Genomic DNA, 26068 nt, shown 5'->3' with positions numbered 1-26068 from the left:
ACGGCGGTATACGGTGGTTAATCTTACTCATTAGCAGTAGCGGCGATTAGAGGGGGCGAGTGGGGGCTGCTCCCCTACTTTTCGCCACTTTTGCACCTGCACTATGCTAAATCTTATATACAAAGGGAAATATACTGTCTTTGCCTCCCCAGTTTTGCCACCTTGCTTCCCCCGATTTTGGAACCCAATCGCCGCCACTGCTCATTAGGGTATACCTTCTGCTACAATGCGTACAACTTCTACTTTCGCCTCGTTTATATTTAGGCTATTTATGTAATTTGGCCATTGCTTCAGTGAGCTGATAATCCTCAAGCTACAGACACGTGTCGTTTCAGTGTGCAACCTCCCTCAATAACATTCATCTTAATATTTCCAGAAACAACTGACAACGGACTATAAAGGCAGTTATCGTCTGTTGTATTTCAGTTTTATACACCGACAGAACGAAAAGAAAGAGTTTTCTTGCTTTTTCTTCTAATTTTTTAACATAAGTATTTTCTATGATTTCACTTTTATTGTAGTTAGCACTATTATTAAAATTGTTAACAGTATGGAAACTGATAATGCACGAAAGCAATATCAACAAGAAAATAAAATACAATGATTTGTTGTGCTGTAGCCTATAAAATACTACTCTACACTTTATGCTTAAATGCAGCCAATAAAAACGCGTTTATATTTTTATTATTTTAAAAATGCCTTTTCTATTGCAATATGCCTTTTTATGTCAATTATGGGTATATCTCATCAGTATTCTACCCTGAATGATATTTTTTGTAGAAGTTAATTGACTTCATACATATATTTCATGGAAACATAATCCAAAGATAATGAAAACATGATCCAAAGTTAATCAAAACATAATCCACGTTAATGCAAACATAATCCAAAGTTAATGGAAACATGGTCCCATCAAGGTCGTATTTAGGGGAAGGGTCCAGAGGGTCAGGACCCCCCTTCCCCGAAAGACTTATCAGGTACTAAAATTAAATAATGAAAATAACTTGTTTAGCATTTGCTGCATAATCTAGGATTATTTATTTCGGCCGAACTTTGAATGACAGTACCAAGGGATATTTATGCACACTACTACTTAAATATAAAGACTTAAGGTATTAGTGTGGAACTTTACTTCTCGTCAACTGGATCTGATATCCCGAAAAATCACCAAAATATGACCTAAAATTTTACAAAATATACACTATAATTTTAAAAATATGCCCTTGTAACTGGACTGTTTCAAACATGAATATCTAACATGTGCTGAAATATTTTCATGTACTACTTTTAATTCACTTTATGGGCCCTGAATTGCAATGCACAATGAATACTTTCTCCAAATTTTCAAATAAAAATTAAAAATATTCTTCTGCAGTCCAAAGAAAGAAACCTGGAGTCAACATGGGAGTAATAACACATTCACTTCGAAAATGACTGTATATTTCTTGAAAAAGCGAAAATATACTGAATATGAACGAAAAGCCATCAAAATATTCTCTATCACGTAGAAACGGCCACATATGCCAAAATATGTCCTTAAAAAGCACATTAATTCAATTAGTTTCTTCAGAATACGAATTTATATTCTTTAGGCGCCCAAGATAGTGTGCGACCGTCAAAACGACGTTGGTGACTTTATCTCGTGTAGGGAGAGATTTTTGTTTTTGGTCAATTTCAATACATACTTTTGTTTGTCTGGGCATAGTACTATATTATTCGTACCTGATGGATGAGTAATATTTCATAGTTTTATCACATTATTGTAGACAGAAAAATGATTCCGAATAGGCTATACGTATTTCTTTTAGTTGTGAAGATGTAACGTTTGTAGAATTTTGAGGTTATTGTTATTGATGGTGTCGTTTCCTAAACCGACATACGTCAATAATTGGGTTTCCCTAAACCATTGCGCCAGATCAATATGCCATAGATGCTGAATGTATTTTTTGAGAAGGCCTTTTTTCTGAAGATGCCAACGTTGAATGTGTGTCATGTGCAATCTTTGGGCTCGATGTTCAATGTACAGATGCAGAACATGACCTGTACGTCTCTGATTACTGAAGCTGGTTTTATTTGTGTTGCCATTGGGGGGATTAAATAGTCAAAAGAAACTATATATTCTTTCATGTTTATTAAAGGAATTGCTTTATTCTTTATACAGAGTGGCTCAATAAGTCCCTTAACACCCCCGGTACAAGGCCACTGCAGCGTGCAATGTGGAAATGGTGACGACCAATCGTTGCCAGGCCAAGGGAGAACCACATTGACGCCACCCGCGTGGTCGGCGGCCATCTTGATGTCCGCCATCTTGAATTCAACTTCAGAATTTTAAATGGGAAGGGGGTGATATGATAAATCAAATCAGGCTAGAATTTAACTAGAAATGCAATGGTGAAGGTTTTTGCGACGTATCTTTAACCAGTAAAAAGTTATGACTGAATTCTTGTACCAATTTGCTCCTTTTCGAGGTGTTTGAAAAATGCCTTAAAATTTGTTTAGCGCGTCGGTAACGCATCGAGATGAAAGTGACGTCTTGGAAGAGAAGTTCGCATGCCACTGCACACGATTTTAATCGAATACATCCACGAAGAGCTGCACATTTTAAATGGTTGTCGCGAACAATTGCAATGTGACGCTTCCATTGAAGGAAATGTTATTCAGTGACAAGGCTAATGTTTATGTTCATAAGAAAGTTCATAAACAGAATATGCGACCCTTGTCATCCGATAAGTAACTTTGGAACTGCTTCACATCGTTCCGATAGTGTTCTTGTGTTCCTCCCTACTGAAAAAAAAACCTCTGTAAAAAATACATTCTTCCGTAAGCAAGGATGAGAAAACCTGTTCATTTCACAAATCCAAGCCCTAAGCCCTAAGCATTTAAGGTTCCGTCGATGGAAAATGGACTAACCAATCGTGTTCCACACAGCACGCCACACCATCTGTCCAAAATGGGTTATCAGATAAAAAGCATCTAATATTCTGTTTATGAACTTCCTTATGAACATAAACATTAGCCTTGTCACTGTCAATGGCTTTTCATTCAATGGAAGCGTCACATTGTAAATGTTCGCGACAACCATTTATAATGCTCAGCTCTTCGTGGATGTATCCGATTAAAATCGTGTGCAAAATCTCTCAAGACGTCACTTTCATCTCGATGCGTTACCGACGCGCTGGTTAAAGATACGTCGCAAAATCCTTCACCATTGCATTTCTCGTGAAATTCTAGCCTGATTTCATATATCATATTACCCCCTTCCTATTTAAAATTCTGAAGTTGAATTCAAGATGGCGGACATCAAGATGGCCGCCGACAACACGGGTGGTGTCAATTTTGTTCCCCCTTGGCCTGGCAACGATTTGTCACCATTTCCACGTTGCGCGCTGCAGTGGCCTTGTGCCGGGGGTGTTAAGGGACTTTTTGAGCCACCCATTGAAATATTATTACATATACTTGCTTCTGTTGCTTTGTAACGTAATTCCTTAAACAGGTATGTCGGTTTAGGAACCCTTCTCCACAGATGGCTAAATTGCACATTTTGTGAAGAAAATATTTAGTGAAAGAAAATGTTGCTGTAATAGACACTGTTACACAGATTATACTTGGGCATGGAATTGATGTGTATATTGATGTATTCGACTTCCGAGTATTCTTCCTCTGCTCCGAGTTAAGGGTAAAAAACAAAATGGTATGTCGTTTTTGGTAACTTTCCTCTACTTTTTAATAATATAAGACTCTACACGAGCTACATAAAATAGAGTCTGGGCATAGTAACCATTACCGTGACTGTCTTAAAGAGAAACCAGATGCGAATCCCGTACGGGTGCCACAAAATCGTTGCTTCTGTCGCTGCTGTCGGGCGCGCAACTAGTAACGCGGAAGGGGGAGTTTAGCAATGGGCTGCTCGACTTGGGACTCTCTTCCAATAATTTTTGTAACAACCAGGAGCAGATGCTTGAGCCTGAGCCCTCATTCTCTGTTGTTGACAACAATTAAAAATAAACAGGAATTTCAACTGTTTTACCTACATAGCAACAGCAAGCAGTTGGGAGTTGTAAAAAAATAATTGTTGTTTGCATGGCAGAAAACTTGCAATTAACTCTATTGGAGTGTATAAAAAAATGTCGTAAACTTTTGTTTGTTTAACGTCGCTTCGGATTTTGTCAGTTATTCGCAAAAAAATCACCCTACTCTTTGGGGACATATAGTTATTGCGCTAATATGGAGTATATGTTGAGAAATGTTCTGAAATATGGAAATAATGTTTAAAATAACTAAAATATGTAAAATATGAGCCAAAACCTAATATATGTAAAAATATGGAAAGTAAAAACTGATTTTTTTGAGTCTGCATGCAATGATGTGCAAGGACATAATACAAAATATAACTGATTTCAGCTTCATACATAAATATGCATTTACATATAAATCCGTTCCCTGATGATAAGCCAAAGATGTCAGTTGCAGTCTCTAATTATTCTGAAGCCACACAAGGCAAACAGTTTCCTGAGCCGAGGTCCTCTTAATTCCAGGAGACATGGTTCTTGCAGGAGGCGTGCCTGCCTTCGGTTCATTTTCCTACGGCGCGCAAATGAAAGCCTTCCGCCGAAAACGCGCTGTTGCCATTGGCTGTTTCTTTTTTTACGTCGCGTTTTAATCAGAGCATGATTTCCGTGTCTCGGCTGATTGTTTAATGGTTTGCAATTTGTTGCGAACAAGTCGGCAATTTATTCGCTTAGCAATTTTGTAATGTCCTCTGCGAAAAATAGCGGCTACTAATTAGCGGAAGGACTCCTCTGATTGGAGTCGCACCAGAAAAACGATCTTGCCAGTGCGTTTGCTCTGTAACATCGGTCGTTTTTACTACCGTTACGGGTTCATGTATGCAGATATAATTAACGTGAATTGAGCAGGTCAATGGGTGAAGATGGTTCCTCGTTCATTTTTCATAACCCTCCATCACCACACTATATAAATCGACACACGGTATGGACCCCAATTTTTATTTGTATTTTAACATCTAATTTTTCGTAAAATTAATTTTTACACTGTGACGGTCCTATGGGTTTTGGCAATATGATTACAGTTTATTAAAGATTTTAATTCATAAAAGACAATTCTCTTTCTATTAAAATTTGAAAATTTGTATTATAATTGCATTTATACAACTATAATTATGTTCTATATATTATTAATTTCCTCGAAGTGCTAAATAAATTGTGTAATATTTGGAATTTTGATCTTGGTGACGAAAATCAACTATCATACAATGTTAGGTGATAAAAAACGAATAATCAAGAGTGAATCGCATCTTGCATTGTTTTATTTCTTAAATCTTATATGTAAACCCACAGAAGTAATATCTTTGCCTTCCACACTAACGTTGACAGTAGGTTAATTTCATCCATTAAAGTTTATTATGGCCAAACTTTAACCGGCGGCTGCGCGAAGGTGGTTAGTGCTTTCTCATAGATTGAAGATACCAGTGTTGCTCGGCACTTTGACCTGAAACCTCGTGTCGCCTGTCGCTTCGGCCTCCCCAATAACGTAGTGGTAACATCGTCGCCTTGTAATCAAGGATCTACGAGCCGCAGTGCGAAGGGGGTACAAGTAAGCCTTTAGGGGGTCCTTAGCCATTGACATAGTAGAGGGTTTGCGATTGTAAAAATAAACTCAGTTACTCAGGGGTACAGAAACTAATACAATACATACAGGTAAAGGAAAAGTTCCCTCTGCAGGCACGTGCTATGAAGGCACATTTAGGGTGTGTGGGGGGTAAGGCCCCATATATTTTCGATGACGGACATCTTGGAGATGATGTGATCAGTACCATACTCCATCGCCTTTACCCCCACCGGGTACCATTTTATTTGTGGCTGGATGGGTCCTGAAGCCGCTTTATGCGGGGCCAAAACCGGAAAAATTCCGACCTTAGATCTCCCGCGTGGCAGCCAGACTAAAATCAAATCAGGATAGAATTTCACGACAAATGCAGTGGTCACGTTTTCTTCTTCTTTAATCAGGAAAAAGTTACGGCTGCATGATTGTAACAAATGTATCATTTACCAGGTGTAAGAAATCAACCACCCCCTCCCCATTTAAAAATATGGGTTGAATTCAATATGGCGACTACCAATATGGCGACTACCAATATGGCGGACATGGAACACAACAATGTGGTTCCTCCCTAAGCCTTACCTGTTTCTATCATGACCAATTGTACCCAGTCTAACTCCTTTAATTTTTATGTGGGACGTTAATGGCCCACATATTAATGTAGGCCCAAGTATGTGACTTTGTCAACATCAGATCCAGAATTACATACACACACACATTATATATATAACAGTTGGGCTGAAAAGTTCGTAGGCTGACTCATAGATGGCGTTACTAGAATTAAATCCATGTGATTTTTACTTAGTACTAACCTTCAAAAGATACGTGTATAAATTTCACAGCTGACGGATAATTAGTTCGTGAGATATAGCATTGTGAGTGAAGCAGCTTTTGTTATTGTGAAAAAATGGATAAAAAAGATTTTGTGTGTTAATAAAGCATTGCTTTTTGGCGAAAAAAAATACTGTTGAAGCCAAGGCTTGGCTTGATAAACATTATTCGGACTCTGCACCAGGAAAATCAACCGTTGAGAAGTGGTTTGCTAAATTTAAACGAGGCGAAATGAGCATCGAAGACGATGCACGCAGTGGACGTCCCAAAGAGGCTGTTACCGACGAAAACATAAAAAAAGTCCACAAAATAATTTTAAATGATCGTAAAGTGAAGTTGATCGAGATAGCTGAGATTATTACATACCGTTGTTGGAGCGTTTAAAGGATGAAATCACGAAAAAACGGCCCCATTTGAAGAAGAAAAAAGTGCTGTTTCATCAAGACAATGCACCGTGTCACAAATCAATGAAAACGATGGCAAAATTATATGAATTAGACTACGAATTGCTTCCCCATCCACCATATTCTCCAGATCTGGCCCCCAGTGACTTTTTCCTGTTTGCAGACCTTAAAAGAATGCTCGCTCAAAAGAAATTTAGCACTGATGAAGAGGTAATCGCCGAAACTGAGGCCTATTTTGAGGCTAAAGAGAAATCGTACTATAAAAATGGCATCGAAAAATTGTATGACCGCTATAATCGTTGTATCGCCCTCAAAGGCAACTATATTGAATAATAAAATCGAATTTTGTCCAAAAAATATTTTTTACTATGTTAGCCTACGAACTTTTCAGCCCAACTGTTATATATATATATATATATATAGATAGATAGATAGAAAGATAGATAGATAGATAGATAGATAGATAGATAGATAGATAGATAGATAATATGTGTGTGTGTGTGTGTGTGTGTGAAGGTAGGGAGGTAGAGGGGGCCTTTGGTAATATATTGCGGGGGGGGGAGCAAGATTTGTGGATCCGGCACTGGATCCCCGGTTTGATATCTGGTGAAGCCACATAGTGGTTTGGATCGCACTTTAAACTGTAGGTTCAGTCACGATTAGCCCTTTCTGTGGATGAAGTGGAGTTAAAAATAAATCAAGACTGTCGCTTCGGCCTGTAAACTCGCGTCGCTTGGAAGCGAACCCTCTGTAATCAATGCAACTTTTCGAATCGAAGTAGAACGACAAGCTGCACATGTTGCTTGTCGCTTCCGTTTCGCTCGGTCTGGGCCGTTCTTTTCGTGTATCGTGTCCCCTCGGTCTGCGGTACATTGGTTTACACTGAAGGTCTCACTCATAACACAATCAACAACCAACATTCTGTTCTGACGGTTTAGTTCTATTAGCATAAATAATATATTTTTTGGTGAAGCATAGATAAGAAGGCCATGTATTTATGCTAAGAAAACTAAACCTAAGAAGCTTAACCTAACAACGAAGGCATTCTTCGCTTACATTGGAACATTGCTTGTGTTATGAGTGAGATCCTTAGACATAGGCTGTGTCCGAAAGGTACAAAGTACAGTCTTGAAGTATGATCTTGACGGAAGTGACGTCAGTTAGTTCAGTTCGAAAGCGCCAAGTACACAAGCAATCGAGAGTCGAGACCACCGCTCGTTGCACGGTTCGTTGCAGACTTGATCACGTGATTTGTGCAATCGTTGTTCATTTGTTTGAAATCACGGAAGTATAAAGCCAGCAACAGACCCGTACCCAGGATTTTTTTGAGGGATGGGCCAGACCCGTATGCGTGCGTGTGTGTGTGTACACACACACACACACACACACACACACACACACACATATATATATAGCGAGAGAGAGAGAGAGAGAGAGAGAGAGAGAGAGAGAGAGAGAGATATTACAAAATAGTTCTGTGTTCCGCAAATTAACAATATTTTAAAATTTCCTTCAATTTTCTTATGCGAACGCCATTCAAAAGACATGTTAATTCTATGTTTAGAAAATAAAATATTCATAAAATAAATGTTGCGTACTAGCAATTATTATTACAATAAATAACATGTCTAAATGTGAGTTAACAAAAACAATTAATAAAGATACATTTTCGCATCAAAAGTCGGGACAGGGATTAAGAGTAACGCACTGTTCTGACTAAATCGATGAATGGGAAGTCTGGTAACCTTGCTTCAATGATTTTAAACTGAAACTACCAACTATTGCAAACTGGAGACTTCTACACAAGAAACACATTCATTTATGCAAGAAAAAAATTGAAATTTTTACAATTTTGAAAAATCGACAATGTTATTTTCGTAGTTTTTTATAGGTTCGCATTTAAATATTTCAGGGTTCGAGGGGGGGGGGCATGCCCCCCCAGGCTCCTCCCCTGGGTACGGGCCTGGCCAGCAACACAGGTTTTGGTCAGCAAGTTTTTGGTTGAAGTTCTTTTATGTGTGGAAATGTATATGTAAGAACATTCGAAAATGCTATGTGATTTCTATGGTGAAAAACGCGGGGAAAACAACGTGTCTTCAGTTTTATCTACTGATCGTATTTGGCGCTGCAGTCGAAGTGCAATTCCAAATGCTTTCACTCCTAGTCAGTGATGTGCCGTAGACTATAAGTTTACGTCTACATGCGTTGTCTACACGTAATCTACGCGTAGATTACATTGGGTTGTAGTTTACATAGACTACGTAGACAATCTAAAGTGCATTAAAATTAATTTTCAAGGATTTCATGAAAGGAAAGTGACATTTTCAACTATATTGGTTCCTAACGAAATAAAAATAATCCTATTTACAACAAATTTCTCTTCTCTTCTATTATCAACTATGGAAGAATATAAGTAGTATGCAAAAAACAACAACAGATGGCAGTCGTGAGGCAAAAGTGGTCTCTTCCCCATAAAACACTAGAATATTTCCCATATTAGGTTTCTTCCTAGGTGAGAAATTGTTCGAAATTGGAAGAAAGAGTATGGAAAGCTCTCTTCACACATCAGCAACTGATACGCAGTATAATTTTCTTTTAATTCCAAGGCGCCCTTTGCCCTTTCGTCAAGTTGTCTACATAGATTACGTAATCTACGTGTATAAAATAGTCTACGTGTAGAATGTAGATTGTCGTTGTTTACGCGTAGACGCACATCACTGATCCCAGTCCACGACTTGAAGACCGCACTCCAAGACCATACTCGGAGGATGCTCGCTTCAAGTACGGTCTTGCACGTTTCGAACACGTCCTGAAGGATCTCGTGTCGTTTGTTGCTTGCCGCTTCGCTGTGAATTCCCCGTGTCGCTTGGGCCTGAAAGCTCCCTAAAAACAAGATGTGCGTACAGTTTGTGGAACGAACAGATTTCCATTCGTAGCCGAACTGTTTGCCAGATACATTCACGCGAAGACCGCGCGTGAAGTTTCATCGCTGGGTGTTTGTGAATAATTACACGTTGTAACTCTCTCCCGTGGAGCTTCCTCCAGGTAACGGACAACGCTGCCCGCCATTTCATCGACCGTGTAATTGGGGAAACGTCGCTTCGGTCGCGAACGCGGATGAACGACGTAGCTTATGGCAAGTGACAGCCTAATGGTAGGTTCCGCTGATTAGATTTGCCGGCCAAAAAAGTCATTCGGTGCGAGGGGAAGGCCTCGGGAAAATGTGAAAGAGTGATAAAACTTTGCAGCAGAAGCCTGTAATTACCCAGTCAGGGTGCGAGGAGCTGGCCTCCTCTCGGGACTGACGGAGGCGTTTGCAGTGACGGTCGGCTCTCTGCATCGGCTAATTTCTCCCTTCTTTTGCATTTTCGTGCGCTAACCACCCTCGGCGCTTCGAAGATATAGGGGGAACAGATTACACACTGATTTATTTATCCGTGATTAGATTTGAAGCGACAGCTCGGTAAAATTTGAGTTATTCAATGACATGCGATCTATGTTGTGCCACCCTAAGTATATAACTTTGAATTTCTTGGCTTCACTTATACGATAGCCCGCTTTACACGAAAGCATTTTCCTTAACATTTATGCCATGACCAAAATTCTACGGTGCAAAGTGAGAACTCTTACGGCATTTCTCAAGCATAGAATAGGTCCTATTTCCGAAGCATAACCAGTCAGAAGCGACTGCTAGGTCACGAGTGCAGATGTAATGGCAGCCGAGTGAGATGCAGGCAGTGAATCACTGCACATTTTTTAAAGAGGCCTAGCAGATGGTGCAGTGGTAGCGTCGTCACCTTGTAATCAAGGGGTCCCGGATTCGATTCCCGATGGAGGGGGTTAGCATCCCACTTTAAACTGTAGGTTCAGTCCCGATTAGCCTTACTGTGCATAAAGTGGACTTAAAACAGCAATTCAATCAATCACATTTTCAAAAGCCGATAACTATTCAACCGAGAGGAATAACGTTTACTATAAAACGGTAGACTTACTGGGGGATGATGTGAATACAGTTAAGAATAATGCTAAAATATTTTTCAAAACTGCTAAAGAGATAGGTTTGGAAGTTAACAAAGAGAAAACTAAATATATGCTTACAGGCCGAAACCAAGTGTTAGGTAATAATCAAAATCTAATTATTGATAACAACTCGCCAGTTTCCAAAGTCAAATACTTTTTAGGAGTAATATTAACAAATGAAAATTATATTAAAGAGGAAATAAAAAGTAGGCTTAATTCAGGAAATGCATGTTACTTCTGTCTATAAACTTTTGTCTTCTCGTTTAATATCTAAAAAAACTAAAAGTTAAAATATACAAAACAGTAATTTTGCCTGTAGCATTATATGGATGTGAAACTTGCTCCCTTACATTATAAGAGAAACATAAATTGAGAGTATTTGAAAATAAGATCCTTAGGAAAATCTTTGGACCTAAAAGGGATGAGGAGACAGGTGAGTGGAGAAAGTTACATAATTTAGAACTACATAATTTGTATTCATGTCCAGATATTATTAGAATAATTAAATCAAGAAGACTTAGGTGGGCAGGCCATGTGGCACGAATGGGAGAGGAAAGAGGAGTTTACAGGATTCTTGTTGGGAAACCTGATGGTAAGAGACCTGTAGGAAGGCCAAGACGAAGATGGAGGGACAACGTTGAGATGGACCATAAGGGAAATCGGTAGGGATGGAAAAGAGTATATAGATCTTGCTCAAGATAGGGAAAGATGGAAGACCTGTGTTGCTGCAGCCATGAACCTTCGGGTTTAAGAAGGCTAGAGAGTTAGTTAGTTAGTTATAAAACGGTTTGAGGTACAAATCAATGGCGCTGCTTAAATGCAAACTTTATTGCGTACACAGTACACGTATGGAAGAATTAGTTAGTTGTTTCAATTGTAACACGGGGCACTGGCTCGTCTCGTATGTGATGAGTGATGAAATTGATGAAAGGACACTCACGAAGAATACCTATGTCCAGTTCGGGATTCGGGCCCGGGACCCCTGGGTAGTAGCGCGATGTGCTAACCACTGCGCCACCGAGGCTTGCTTTCAGTAGATTGAAAACAGATGTTAATTGGATATTATTCATTGTGTAGTTCCTTGAAGTATACTTATTCTAACACTACGAGAGAGAACACCTCTTCTCTCGCCTTCAAGTGAACAAATTTATTTTGGCCGTTGTTAAGCTGCTCGACAAACAGTACTACACAAAGAACCAAATTAGACACTAAGGGAAATCAAAGAGGCAGCCTTCATAGCAATGGTCCAATACCCTATAAAGTCATCCAAGTGCACTGAATTTCTAGAAAAATCTCAGTTCTATCGTATCATTCGGCCCCCACCACCGGCGAAAGAAATGTCACCTGAAGTCGAGAGAAGAGGTGCTTCAAAGAACTAGACAATGAATAATATCCTATTAACATTGCATGCTCATATACAGGGTGTTGCAAAATACCTGTTACAACGCTTGGGAGGTGGTTCGACAAGTAAAAACGAGGAAAAAATGTCATGTGAAAAAATGTCGAAATCGGCACCGTTTGCGAGTGACAGGCGTGCGAAAATCGCCTCACACCATGCGTAAAGTACAATAACTCAAGAAGGAAGAAAGATATCAATGTCGGAATAAAAGAATACAAACAAAATCGTGCCTGACGAATACAATGGTGCAGCAATTGAGGCCCAGTGTAAATTGCGCAAGGTGACTCTCAAAGAAAGTGGGGAATCCCGATGGAAAATATAGGAAATTTACTACTATTTTCTACATAATGTTGAGATCGGAATGTAGGCAGTAAAAAATGACGACGTATGTCCACATGTCCCACTACTGCTGGGACACCGTCCCACACTCGGGAAATAGGAAATTCACTCGAAAATGACGCTATGCCGTCAAATTACGCTCAGATTGATTTCAGCTAATTGGTACAGAAAGCTCCACTAGAGGCGCTGTGAGTGTAGGTCACCTGTTACGTATTAGTGTTGGTGGATACTACGTAGAGACTGTAGTCGACCGTTGTTTTTCCTGTCTTGTTCTGCGTCTCGCAGCGTGGAGTTTAGTCTGGCGCGTGTGTATGGTTGAATTGCGCTAAGGAATACTGTACGTAGAGTACGTATTCCCGTGTTCTTTCTCGGTTTGCAACAACTGCGTGGACACCTGTGTGACATTACGTGGGTGCTAATCACGGTAGTTGTGATCCGTCACTCGGAGGGAAAGTGCCCCTGTTTCTGGGCAGTTCTCGAACAAGACAATGGTGGAGTACTCTACCCACGAGCTTGCTGATATGCATCTCGTTTATGGAGAGGCAAACCGAAACAGCCGTTAAGCACGTCGTTTGTATCACGAACGTTTTCCCAATAGGCGATTACCAGCACATGCACTCTTTCAAAGACTTGATGCTCGACTGCGTGAAACTGGATCTCTACTACCCCGTAGGTGGGATTGTGGAAGACCCCGCACTGTGCGCACTGTGCAATTTGAAGAGGACGTGTTGGACGCGATACGAGACCGTCCTGACACCAGCACACGTGTCATTGCTCGTACTCAACAAACCCACCATAGCAATGTGTTCCGCGTTCTTCGAGAGGAGGGATTGCACCCATACAAATTGCATAAGGTGTACCACATACTGCCCACGGACTTTCCCCTACGCATGGATTTCTGCCAATGGTACGTGCAACAAACTCTTTCCATTCCAGAGTTCCCAACAATAGTTTTGTGGACCGATGAGGCAATGTTCACCAGGGACGGCATGTTCAATAGCCACAACAGCCACGTCTGGGATATGGACAATCCGCATGCAATCATTGTGCGCCATCATCAACATAGGTTCGCAGTGAATGTGTGGTGTGGCGTAGTATGTGACCACTTGATAGGCTAGGCCCGTACATTTTGCCATCTACTTTGTGTGGTGGGAATTATCGGGTGTTTCTACATGACGTATTACCTGAACTTTTGGAAAACGTGCCACTGGCAGGTAGACAACGTATCTGGTTTCAACACGACGGCGCCCCCGCACATTTCGACCGGGGAGCCAGAGCCTTACTCAACGATATTTTCGGCGATCGTTGGATTGGCAGGGGTGGACCTTTACCGTGGCCACCTCGTTCCCCCGACCTCACACCACTGGATTTCTTTGTGTGGGGAGAAATGAAAAGGCTCGTGTATGAAACCCCTGTGGAAAGTGCTGAGGATCTCGTTGCTCGTGTTAGTGCCGCTGCTGGGACAATTGGTGACATGCCAGAGGTATTTGCACGTACCAGACAATCAGTGCTTCGCCGATGCCATCTTTGTCTTGAAGTCAATGGCGGACATTTTCAACAACGTCTCTGAGTATACCGGTGTTCGTGTGAGCCCCTATCAGCACCACATAGTGTCCTTTAGTGAAAGGTACGAGTGAAGATGCTGGATATCGCTGTACTTCATACCGTCGATCTGCATGTGCGGAGGTTGTGCGCTTCTCAGTGGAATCCCTTCCAGATGTGCTGTGCCTGGAAATGTTACATGCCATTGTGTGCGTTTTCTCGCCATTCTCCGTCTTCATTCCTTAGAGGATTACCCACTTTCTTTGGGGAGCTCTCTTGTAGTATATGTACAGCCTAACGACATGTGGCCATTGTTTAACTTTTGTTTTTCGTACTGCAAAGTAGTGTGTCAACATTAAGGGATTGAAAACTTTTTTTTATGATTTTCCAGTATTTTTTTCCATTTGGGATGGTGTCCCAGCAGTAGTGAGACATGCGACAAATTGGTTTCTTTTCTTCGAACCGCAATGTGAACCGTGTACAACAGGAGATTTGCAGTTATTTTCCTATTTCCCGGGTGTGGGACGGTGTCCCAGCAGTAGTGGGACATGTGGACATACGTCGCCATTTTTTACTGGCTACATTCCGATCTCAACATTATGTAGAAGATAGTAGTAAATTTCTTGTATTTTCCATCAGGGGATTCCCCACTTTCTTTGAGAGTCCCCTTGCGCAATTTACACTGGGCCTCAATTGATGCACCACTGTATTCACCAGGTACGATTTTGTTTGTATTATTTTATTCCGACATTGATATATTTCTTCCTTCTTGAGTTATTGTACTTTACACATGGTGTGAGGCGATTTTCGCACGCCTGTCACTCGAAAACGGTGCCGATTTCGACATTTTTTCACATGACATTTTTTCCTTGTTTTTACTTGTAGAATCACCTCCCAAGCGTTGTAACAGGTATTTTGCAACACCCTGTATAAGCACTGTCAGTGTAACAGTCAGAGAATTATGAGTGCATTTTTTTACATATTCCCGTCACAAGCCGAGACCGGGTGCTGGAATCAAAACGAACGTTTCGATCATATATACTAAAGAATGCTACTGGTTTCAATTAGCGCAGAAAATTTCAGGTTTACCAACTGCATTTATTTTTTTTTTATGTAAAAATGTAAGAATTGCCACTATTTGGAGACTTAACTTATGGCTAAGTTGTTCAAGTTTTGCGAGAATGGGATTGTAATGTGTTCATGCATTTGCGTTTTTTGATATTTTATTGTCATTACAGGTTGAGAAATGTCTAGGCTCATGTGTTGTCCGGAAGAATACAGTATGGCACCTTCGCTTCCGATCCGGTCACGATCAAGACATCCGGAACACTTCAGCCCCCACTCCTTACTACGCCGAAAGTTCTCCTTGGAAATCAGTAGATGATATTCTGCGAACAACTTCCTCCACAACTCATTGCACGAAAGCACGCCCGCTGTCAATATTCCGGCAAATGTTTTGGAGCGTGTTGGAAACACGTTTGACAAGTATTGCGATCACAACTTTTATGGCATTAATTCAAGTTACAAATATAACGATTACATGCCAAATGTAGTCTTTCAAATTTGTTAAGACTCGTAACAATGACCAGAGTATCTAAAAAGATGCTATTTGCCTCAAAACTATGTAAAACCTACGTAATATACGAAAGAAATACAGGACTATGGAGCCTGTTTCTCATGGAATCAATCTGGCCTATCCGATAGTGGAGTGGCTAATGCTATCGCTTTGTAATCGAAAGATCCAAAATTCGATTCCCAGTGGAGGGGAACTGGATTTTTTTTCTTTTTTTAAAGAAGTGAATTAAAGTCAAACTTTGTCCCGTGAAAATAATAATTTATAGAAATGTTCCGAAGTACAAAATTGTGTACTATATTTTTTTTAAGGCCGTAACGTATCATTATCACTTTTCGTATGTAGCCTATATTCAGACAGCCATAGAAGATATGCTGAAAAGTATATACGCATGCTGCGAACGCATTCGCTGATTGATAAGCAGCATTTCGTTCTTTCGTGAACGTTTTGTTATTATAGATCAGCGGTGGCCAACCTTTTTTGGTTTGAGGGCTAATTTGCATTTCAAGAATCAATGGCGGTCTACTTATCTTATTAGACCTAACAACGAGAGCCTAAAAAAGGAAGCACATGGCCAATACCATAAAATTGACATTGATTATTTTATTTTATGTATTTGTTTATTAAATAAGTTTTGGCTTCAGTACTGTGGGTCTGGCACCTGTTTTAGGTATCTCCCCCAGTTCATCATTAGCATCTTTTCATCCTTTTAAAGAGAAGGTAATTTTTTCTTTACATAATCATAATTCTTTCATAAACACTCATTTTAACAAAAGTTTTTCACTTGTTGCTGGTCATCAGTAAAAAAAAAAAAAATACAGAACTATTTTGTACTTTTCAGCAGTCAGTTCACTTGTTTATAGACACTTGACACTGCATTCCGCCAATGAGTTTATCATGTTGCAAGTCATATGACGTTACTGCTACTCTCAAGCAGGAAATCAAGTCATCATCAGTTAATCGTTTATGGTTAATTATTATGTGATTCAACAAAGAAAGAAATTAACTGTTACAACAAAACTCTGTGGTTCTGCCAGTCGGCCCTTTTAACACACAAGATGCCTACCGGGAAAAGTAGATAAGCAAATCTTCTTTTAATCAATCGATATTCTTATTTTTTTTATGAAATTTAAAGACAAATAATAATAATAATAAATGAACTCATATGCAACGGGTGGAAAGCTAGTACTAGAGTATAAAAAAACTATGATACTTGCCTTAGAGAACATATTCACCATATCACAAAGTCAGCCAATGCCGTACCCACTCGGAAAATGTGTAGGTTGTAGAAATTGCAAAATCATCTTCATCTTCATAAGCTTACGAAAGTTCAAAAGAGAAATTGAAACTTAATACTCTCAAAGCAAAATTTATTTAGCAGTTCAGTCATTTTCTATGTACAGTACATACCTGATTTGTTCAGATGAGAGAATCAATGCTTAGGATCAGTTCTTTGCAGTTACTATCATTATTTCTATACCTCATCATTTAGCCTATATGTAATACGTGGCTCATATGTTTGTTTCTTTGGTTGTTCTGCATTTCCCTGTTACTATTCTTGTCATATCCTGTGTAAGATCTAACCTCACTTGACAGGTTGCAACTTTCTATTCCTTTTTCAAATTAATTGTTATATTACTTTATTGTACCTTATCGATTCTATTGATGCATATTCTATGTAACAAACAATGTGATAATACAAGACACTGTGAATGGGCATCTGCCTATAGTGTCATGTATAGGGCTCGGAAGTTGAGGAAAAATCCTTCTTTTTCTAGTGTCCGAAGACGAGGCCCAACATAATATATGTTCATTTTGGGTCATTTTAGGCCAGAAAAAGGTGGGTTTATTTGTCCTTTTTTGCCTTTTTCGACGTTTTTTGGTTTATTGGTCCTTTTTTTACCCTTTTTTAGGTCTTAACGGCTTTTTTTTGCAACTTCACCTTCTTTCGACTACATTTTAACTGACCATTCTCAATTCGAATCATCATCAGTTCATCACCTCTTAAACATACTTTCTGTAGTAAAGAGTAAAGAAATTATATATATATATATATATATATATATATATATATATATATATATATATATATATATTTGAACCATCCCTGAAACGAGAGAAAAACATTTTTGACTGAAAGAAGATGCATTTCATTCATAGTTTTTTCGCACTGTTTTCCATACCACCAGGATTTCGTATTTTTTTTATTAATTAAATATGTAAAAAAAACTGGTTAATAATTAAATCGGATCACATTTATAAGTCCTTTTTTCCGTTTTTAGTTCCTTTTATTCATATTTTTAGGTGTTTTTATAGATCTTTTTTTTGGCAATTTATAGGTCTTCAACTTCCGAGCCCTAGTCATGTATTTAAATAAATAAATAAATAAAGTGTAAAAAAATATTTTTTAATAAGTTATGGCAAGTGTAGCAATATTACAAATTCTGTTTCACTGATTGCTCTGTCATGGAATATGCATCTGCAATATGGACAAAAAATTGTAAGTTAAATAGAAATGACGCAGTCCGAATTATTGAGATCTCCGCCTTTTTCTTTTTGTTAATAACTTGTAGGTGAAATGTAATTGAAATATGAGAATGAAATGTAAAAAGTACAAAAATTAGTAGTTATTAGTATGCATTATTAATAAACTGTGGGTAGTTGTGTCATGCAAGAATCTGAATAGACCACGCACAGAAATCTTGCACTATTTTTGTAAACTTATCAGAATTTGGAGAAAATTTATAAGTTATAATGCATTAGATGGTAAATGGCCCGGTGGGAGATATGTAAATAGCATGCCATTATATGTATTCAAGAAAGTCATATTGGATCAGTGTAGAAAAGAGCAGGAAATTTGTCTCCATAACGTCTTCTGTAATACAAGAGAGATAGATTGATATTCATGGTAACCAAAACGTTAACGAAAAGTATTAAGCAGACGGTATTTCGCTTACCTTTTTTGGACCACCATCTATATTCCGTACCCATCCATTTCTTAATGCAACAATGTTTTGCGGCATCACTTAACCAATAAATAAATCAAAATTTTAAGACCGCCTCCCTCCAAGAATATTCTCGACCACCTCCCATCTCTGCTACTTTTTTTTAGTTCAGCATGAATATGCGAATGAGTGGATAGTTTGAAAAGTAAATAAGAATCCGTTATTAACATCTACACGCAGAAACAGTCAACTGCGTTGCGGAATAGTTTTGTGCGTGACGCACATGAAGGAGAGTCACACATGTTATTGGTTAATTTTGCGTTCAAGAGAAAGCCAGAGTAATGACAGTGAACTATGGTATAGGACGACGAAGCACTTCTCCGCGGGCAGTCAGTCACTTCTTGCATTCCAGGGATCATTGAGACGCGGGTCTTCCCACAGTCGCATCCACCTCTAAGGCATCCTCTCCCTATACTCATGATCATTTTGTTGTTTCCCGTGAAATTTACTGACGACATTTTCCTCCTGATTGCTACCGCGTTACTCTACTTCGAAGAATTCGTTTTAGCCAAAGATTCCGAAGTTCGGTATCACGTTGGACACCAACAAAGTGAACAGTGGCGGATCTAGTCCTGGGGACTGGGGTGATTTTGCTAATGCAGCCAATGTTTGAAAAAAAATATTTAAAACTTGTTTGAAGTGTTGTTTATTTTAATCAAACAATGCAGCTAGAACGTGGTGCTGATTACATCACTATCGCCATAATTTCTGGGGACACCTGTCTCACAACTCTTACTCCATTGAACATTTTGTTCCTTTTATAGAATGTCTTCATAAAGGAGCTAAAATACTCAAAACAAGGAAGAAAATGTTTACAATGTATTGACGGTTGTTAGTGAATATTTTAATAATTATATGAAACATGTTGAAAATTATACGATATGTACAGTTGTCGGCAGTGGCGGCTCGTGGTGATCCAAAGTGGAGGGGCGATAGCTCACAAATTTGCTCTATTGCTTTATTTTACTTCGCCTTTTGTGCCACTTTTGGCTAATTTGCGAAGATGGGGATGAGTGATATGATGAAATTGATGAATGGACACTCACAAAATCCATGCCCAGGCTGGGATTCGAACACGGGACCCCTGGCATTGTAGCGCGATGTGCTAACCACTCTTTTTTTTTATTATTGTCTCATTCTGATATACAAGTTATGGAATTACATTGTTTTTTACATAAGTGTATTATTGCTATTACAATTTATATTTCTATCTGGTTAACCTTTACATTTTTGTTTGACCTAAATTAAGTATAAAGCACTAATAAGAAATTTGCATACCATTTCTTCCTTGCTTGGAGAGGAATTTTTTCGTATTGTTCTTGCAAGAAGATACTGAATTGTTTCTGAAAACTGCTCCCGTCATTGTGAAATATATATAATAAGTATTCTGTAATCAACCATTGTACTGCTCGTTGTTTTGTTGGTGGAAAAAGATTGAAATCAGGAAAAACTATATCTGTATCCGTAAACTTTGTTGATGAGGTGCGGCATATACGACTGAGCATTGTTCGCAATTTGTTCCACGCCGTGGAGGAGTTGCGACACTTCGTTATCCTGTGGGCTAAAGAGTCAGGCACGTTGCATGATATACAGTTAGGAGAGTCACTGATTCCATATTGGTATGTCCTATCTCTTGTCACTATAACACGATGAACCACTTTGTACCATATTGATTGGGCAGCTTTTGAAAGGTGTTTGGCGGAGACATTTTCCCATATTTGTGGCCAATTATGTGTATTGAAATCCTTGACTATTCGTGGTACTGTGTGCTTGAAACTATTGATTTCACTATATAACTTTTTAACAGATGGTGTAATTGTCTCATGTCGTAATAACTGGTAGCATACCTGTAAAGCGATGTCCTTATAAAACAAAAACCGTTTGGGGATACTTTGGATATCGATGGGAGCTTCTAATGGAATGTTCCGTATTATCGTCTGTATACATGCTTGGGTCGTTGACTCGTGCAGTGAGAAAGCTGTTTGAAGGCCAGTCTGTACAAACAATGCTCTTGCCTGTGTGTTCACGTGTATTAGTTCCAACCCACCTGTCTTCTCTGATAACGTGACCTCATTTATTGCCACCCGGAAAATTGTATCGTGCCACAAAAAGCAGCCAACAGCTTTGTTGACCTTGGCTAAGTGCTGTGTTTTGAAGGGCAGGATTTTTGCTACATACCAAAGTTTAGAGAGAGCAGAAACGTTGATAAATCTTACTCGTGCTTTTAAACTTAAAGAGCGCATCTTGTTCACTCTGAGGACGTAGATTGCCCTCTCACACGTGAGTTGACTGTTGGTTTCGATCGTTTCATCGATATTTGCATAGAAGTTTATACCTAAAACTTTTATTTTTTTGTCTACAGGGATCTCCGTATTGTTTGTGAAAGGATTCTCCTTGCCAAGGGGCATCAGAAATGAATTTCGATTGTTTAGTTTTGCTCCTGATGTGAGCTCAAAAGTATGTATTTGGCTTTTAACACTGTACAGATCTCTTTCATCCTTGAGAAAAATCGTGACGTCGTCCATGAAACTGCCAACTTGTATTGTGGTGGAAGCCATAGAAATGCCCTGTAAATGATGCTGGATACTAAACAAAAAGGGGGCTATTGTGAGAACGTACAATGTGCTACTCAAGGGACTACCTTGTAGTACACCTCGTCGCATTTTAAAACTTGTTGTCAAGAAACCATTTATTTTGAGTTTTAGCAGCATATGATTATATAATGTTTTTATCCAATTAATAAAAGTGTCTCCGAAGCCATATGCTTTTAAGACTTTGTACAGATATTCGTGGCTCACTCTGTCATATGCTTGAGAAAAGTCTAAAGATAGAATTGCCTCTGATGCATTCTTATTTTGTTTGGTAATAATTACGTCTCTTATCGTTTGCAGCAAGTGATGGATACTTTGAGACGTATTACAAGCGAACTGTAAATTGCCAATAAGTTTAACCATATATTTTTTTAAACGCTGATTTATGCACCTACTTATAAGTTTAATGTCGCTACTCAATATGGAAATTGGCCTAAAATCTGTGACGAACTTTGGATTTGCCTTTTTGGGAACTAACACTATAACTCCCGTGCTACTGGTCTTCCCTATTGTCCCTGTTGTCAACACTTCGTTGACCCATTCCGTTAATTCGTCTCCTATTAGATCCCAGAAACATTGACATAATTCTGATGGTAATCCATCTTCGGCTGTAGTTTTATTCCTCGGAGCTTTGAATATTGCATCATGAACCTTCTTTTTACTAAACGGTTGTGAGAGCTCAGTTCTTTCATTTTCTGTCAGTGACGCAGGGAGGTAGTTCAAAAAATTGCATTGCGTTTCTGTTGGATTAAAGGCTTGACCAAGAAGATTTTTATAGTATTGCAAAAACCTGTCGTGTATACTATGAGGGCTGGTGACAACTTCACCGGAATCTAAAGTTAATTTATGAATAACGTGACTCCTGGCGTGTTTATGTTCTTGAAGAATGTGACTTAGTGTGGCTTGCTCGTCTGGGTCTATAGGAAGAATCTTGCTCTTTATTATTGCTGCAGATTTTCGTTTCCTATGTATAGCAAGTAATTGCGCTTTTATTTCATTTGCATAGGGACGATCGAAATTACCTTGCAGTGCTAAACGATGGAGATCATTCAAAAGTGCATACAAAAAATTATATTTGTTTCTTTGATCTCTACTAACCTCTGCACTGAAGAATTTACTGACCTGATGAAATTTAGGCTTAACTCGAGTTTCCCACCACTCGATTAGGGTCTTTTGCACTGGCCGAGAGGCCTTGAGTTCGTTCCACGTTTCCCTGATTAGCTGGACATAACTACCATTGCGTAATAATGTGCTATTTAAAAGCCAGTATCCGCTACCTTGTCGGGGTTTGATCAAACCTAAATTTATTTTGAGAATTGGAACACTATGGTCACTAAAGCATACTGGAAAATTCTGAACACTAATTATATATTCCTGAAATCTGGGTGCGACATAAAACCTATCGATCCTTGACTCACTATTGGAGGTGATATGTGTGTAACCTTGACTTTCGCCATTGGTGTGTATCCAAGCGTCACGCAGTTGTAACCCCTGCGTTAATTCATAGAGCGCACGTGAGAAGTTGTATCCTGGATTTTGATCTTGTGAACAAATTACGCAGTTAAAATCTCTCACTAGAATAGTGTCTATACCGCGTTTGTTACAACCTGTCCCCTTTCCCGCGCTAGGGAGCGCTCGACAGTTTCGGTGCCAATGAGAAACGAGGAAAAAATCGTCTGCTGGGCAGCGAGGAGCGAATGGAAGCCAGAAGAGAGGCGCTTACATAGACGCTCTTGCGACGTTGCGTATTTTAATTGGCTTCCTGGCTTTGACTTTCCCCAGCACCGAGAAAAGCCAGGGAGCAACTAACGCGGGAACCGGGACAGGTTGTAACAAACGCGGTATAGTGTGTGGGATGTCAACTCGGGCCCTACAACTGTTGAAAAAAATCCTTCTCTTTCCCGTCTGTTTTGGCTTCCTGACGGAGCATACACATTACAGAGAAACACTGAGCCTAATTTGGCACTTATTTGTCTGCCCGTGGGATGGGGCACTACATTACGTAAATCCAAGTGTCGTCTACATGCTATGGCAGTCCCTTGTGCAAAGGGAGTAAAATTGTTGTATACTTTAAACATGCTCAGTACAGAAAAATCGTCTATGGCTACCTCTTGTAAGAGGGCCACATCAATAGACGATTTAATGAGAAAGTCATTGAGAGCAATTAGTTTGGTCTTACTTCGTATTTGATTCAAATTTATAGATGCCAAGGTAAATGTTTGCATGATTATAACTGTCCACAAAAGAAAACTAAACTTACTTACTTTCTTCAACATTACTAAACTCTAATTTCTGCCTAGAATGCATTAACTATGCTTTCCACTAAATAAATCTGGGGTAAGTTTGTTACTCGTCGAAGGTTTCTCTTTAGTTTCATTTGCTGAATTACTTGTTAAACTAACCTTTGAAACATCTTGTTTTGGGGTACCAGGTTCTACTCTAAATTCGTTATGAACTATTGTGGAACTTACGCATTCATTATTTTTCTTCTTCTTTCTACGTAGCACCATGGACTCTTCCGCCACTGACCGTAACCTGGATACAGATCTTGACCGTGATTTCCTAGGAGAGGTAACGACGGAGAATTCTGCCTCCGCGAACAAAACACTTGGGGGTGGGGGCGGGGGTATGTGATGCATCTCCTCCGAAGTGGTCAATGTTGGCTGCTCCATCTCTTCCCTTCCTGTTGGTGCATTCTTCACACTAACTTCGTGTCTGGTACCTGTCTCCTCGTCGGTGATTCTGGGGCTATCCGTGTTCCCTCCATTGTTATCTCCTGACGCAGGGACGTCTGCAACTGGTGGAGCTGAATCTCTTGGTTTAGTCCGTACGGGTAGCACAGTTGGTTCATATACCATTGGGACATTGTCAGCGGGTATATTAACCGGCCCCCGGCGGGGCTGGTTTCCAGAGGATCGACGCTTAGGACACTGTGCGATTACGTGACCCTCTTCGGAGCACGCTATGCAGGTACGAACTTGCCCAGGGTATGTTACCCAATAGGAGTCTCCATTCATGTTTACATATGAGGGTATGGGTTTACGTAGTACCATTTTTATCAAGACACGTCCAGTTCGAGTGGGGTAAATGTGATCTGCAGAGTATGTCTCGTCTTCGATTTTCAACACTTCCCCATAAGACCTCATGACACGACTTATCACTTCTGCACTTAATTCAGTTGGGACTACATGGATTCTAACAATTACATGTCGCTGGTGGGCCCATTCTACTTCAACCTTATGGTCACCATCTACGTCACTATAAATTACCTCAGCACCAAAATCATTTAGTAACCGTTCTCCTACCACTTTTGACGCAAATTTCACGTACAAACACTTACGAAAGTAATTCATTTCATTGATCGTGAAAATTTCTAGTAAAAAAGTTACACAGAAAATGTCTCCTGTCCAAGATGACTAATTGATATGTGAAATAGGGCACCAAAATAAATATCTCACTGGAAAGGTGATATCTGCGTTACCAGAAGCTCTAAAGTAGAAACTTCAAACTTACCAGAAATCTTCAGACATGCTTGTATTCATCCTTCTGTCCTTCAACGCGAAATTTGCGAGTGAACTTACGACCTCCCTGCTTTGACACTTGTTCTAGATTCAAATTCGGACTAGATGTTTTATGTTTATTTTTTCATCCAGACTTCTGGTAGAAAAACTTGCACCAACAATTTCTCCACACTGTTCATGGCGACAAATGCACAACTACAGCACACAACTACCGAAAAAGCTTCACTTTTCCATGGAAAACGAAGAAACAACAAGTGTCAATACTATGGTCTTCCCATCCGTCGTTTATTTGCTTCGGAGTTGCCAGACAATTTTGCCAAATTTTAAGAAATTTGTAGTTCACAGGTTCCTGTAGCGGAACTTCGTGAGATTAGATGACGAGTTTCTAATTTATTTAACATCCGCTTTGAAATGAAATTGGACAACTTTGTCACATTATCAGGATTTTTTCGAACGTGCTAATCAAAACATGTAATTAAATCTACATGATGTACTCTACATCATTGTAATCCAAATGTACTTGTCACTAAACTCAGAAAAAATACAACGCATATATACGATAATTTTGCGTGTAACAAGAATCTATAGCCGACTTCCGTGGCTAGCATACTGCATAACAATGCCAGGGCTCCTGGGTTCGAATCCTGGCATGGGTATGTGTGTGTTCTTTGTGAGTGCCCCTCCATCAATTTCATTATATCATCACTCATCCTCATCGTCGTGATTACCGAAAAGTAGCAGAAAGCGACGGTAAATAACAAAAATCATGCAAGAGTCTGTACTTTTTCAGTTATCGACATTTTCATATGTCATAACCGAATAAGATTATGGAATACAGAATATTTTTTTTCAACGGTTTGTAATTTTCTTTCTTATGTTAACTTCATTGCTTCTGGCAACTCTTCATTGTTTACCGTTCTCCTGAGAGAGGTCCAGTTTCGCCTAGGGGGTGGGTTTCGGACGACAAACCCTCCGTCCTCCCAGCCAGAGATTATTCCCCCAGTTCCCTCGCCTCTAACCCCTCGCGACCGCACCTGAGAATGCTCTACGTCTCCTAAAGTGGGAGGACGGCGCCCCGCCAGATTTCTTTCGAAGTTCCGTATTCCCCGCATGGTGGCGTGCAAACTTTGCAATTGTCGCGGAAGAATGAATACAGAACCGACTAATCAACGATCTATAAGCAATGACATATTTGCAATTCAGACAATGTAAAAGCTAATATAT

This window comes from Lepisma saccharinum, chromosome 3 (genome assembly GCF_977018435.1).
Source record: "Lepisma saccharinum chromosome 3, izLepSacc3.1, whole genome shotgun sequence".
NCBI lineage: Eukaryota > Metazoa > Arthropoda > Insecta > Zygentoma > Lepismatidae > Lepisma > Lepisma saccharinum.
The sequence above is the reverse complement of the archived record's forward strand: the minus strand, read 5'-3'. Positions refer to the sequence as shown.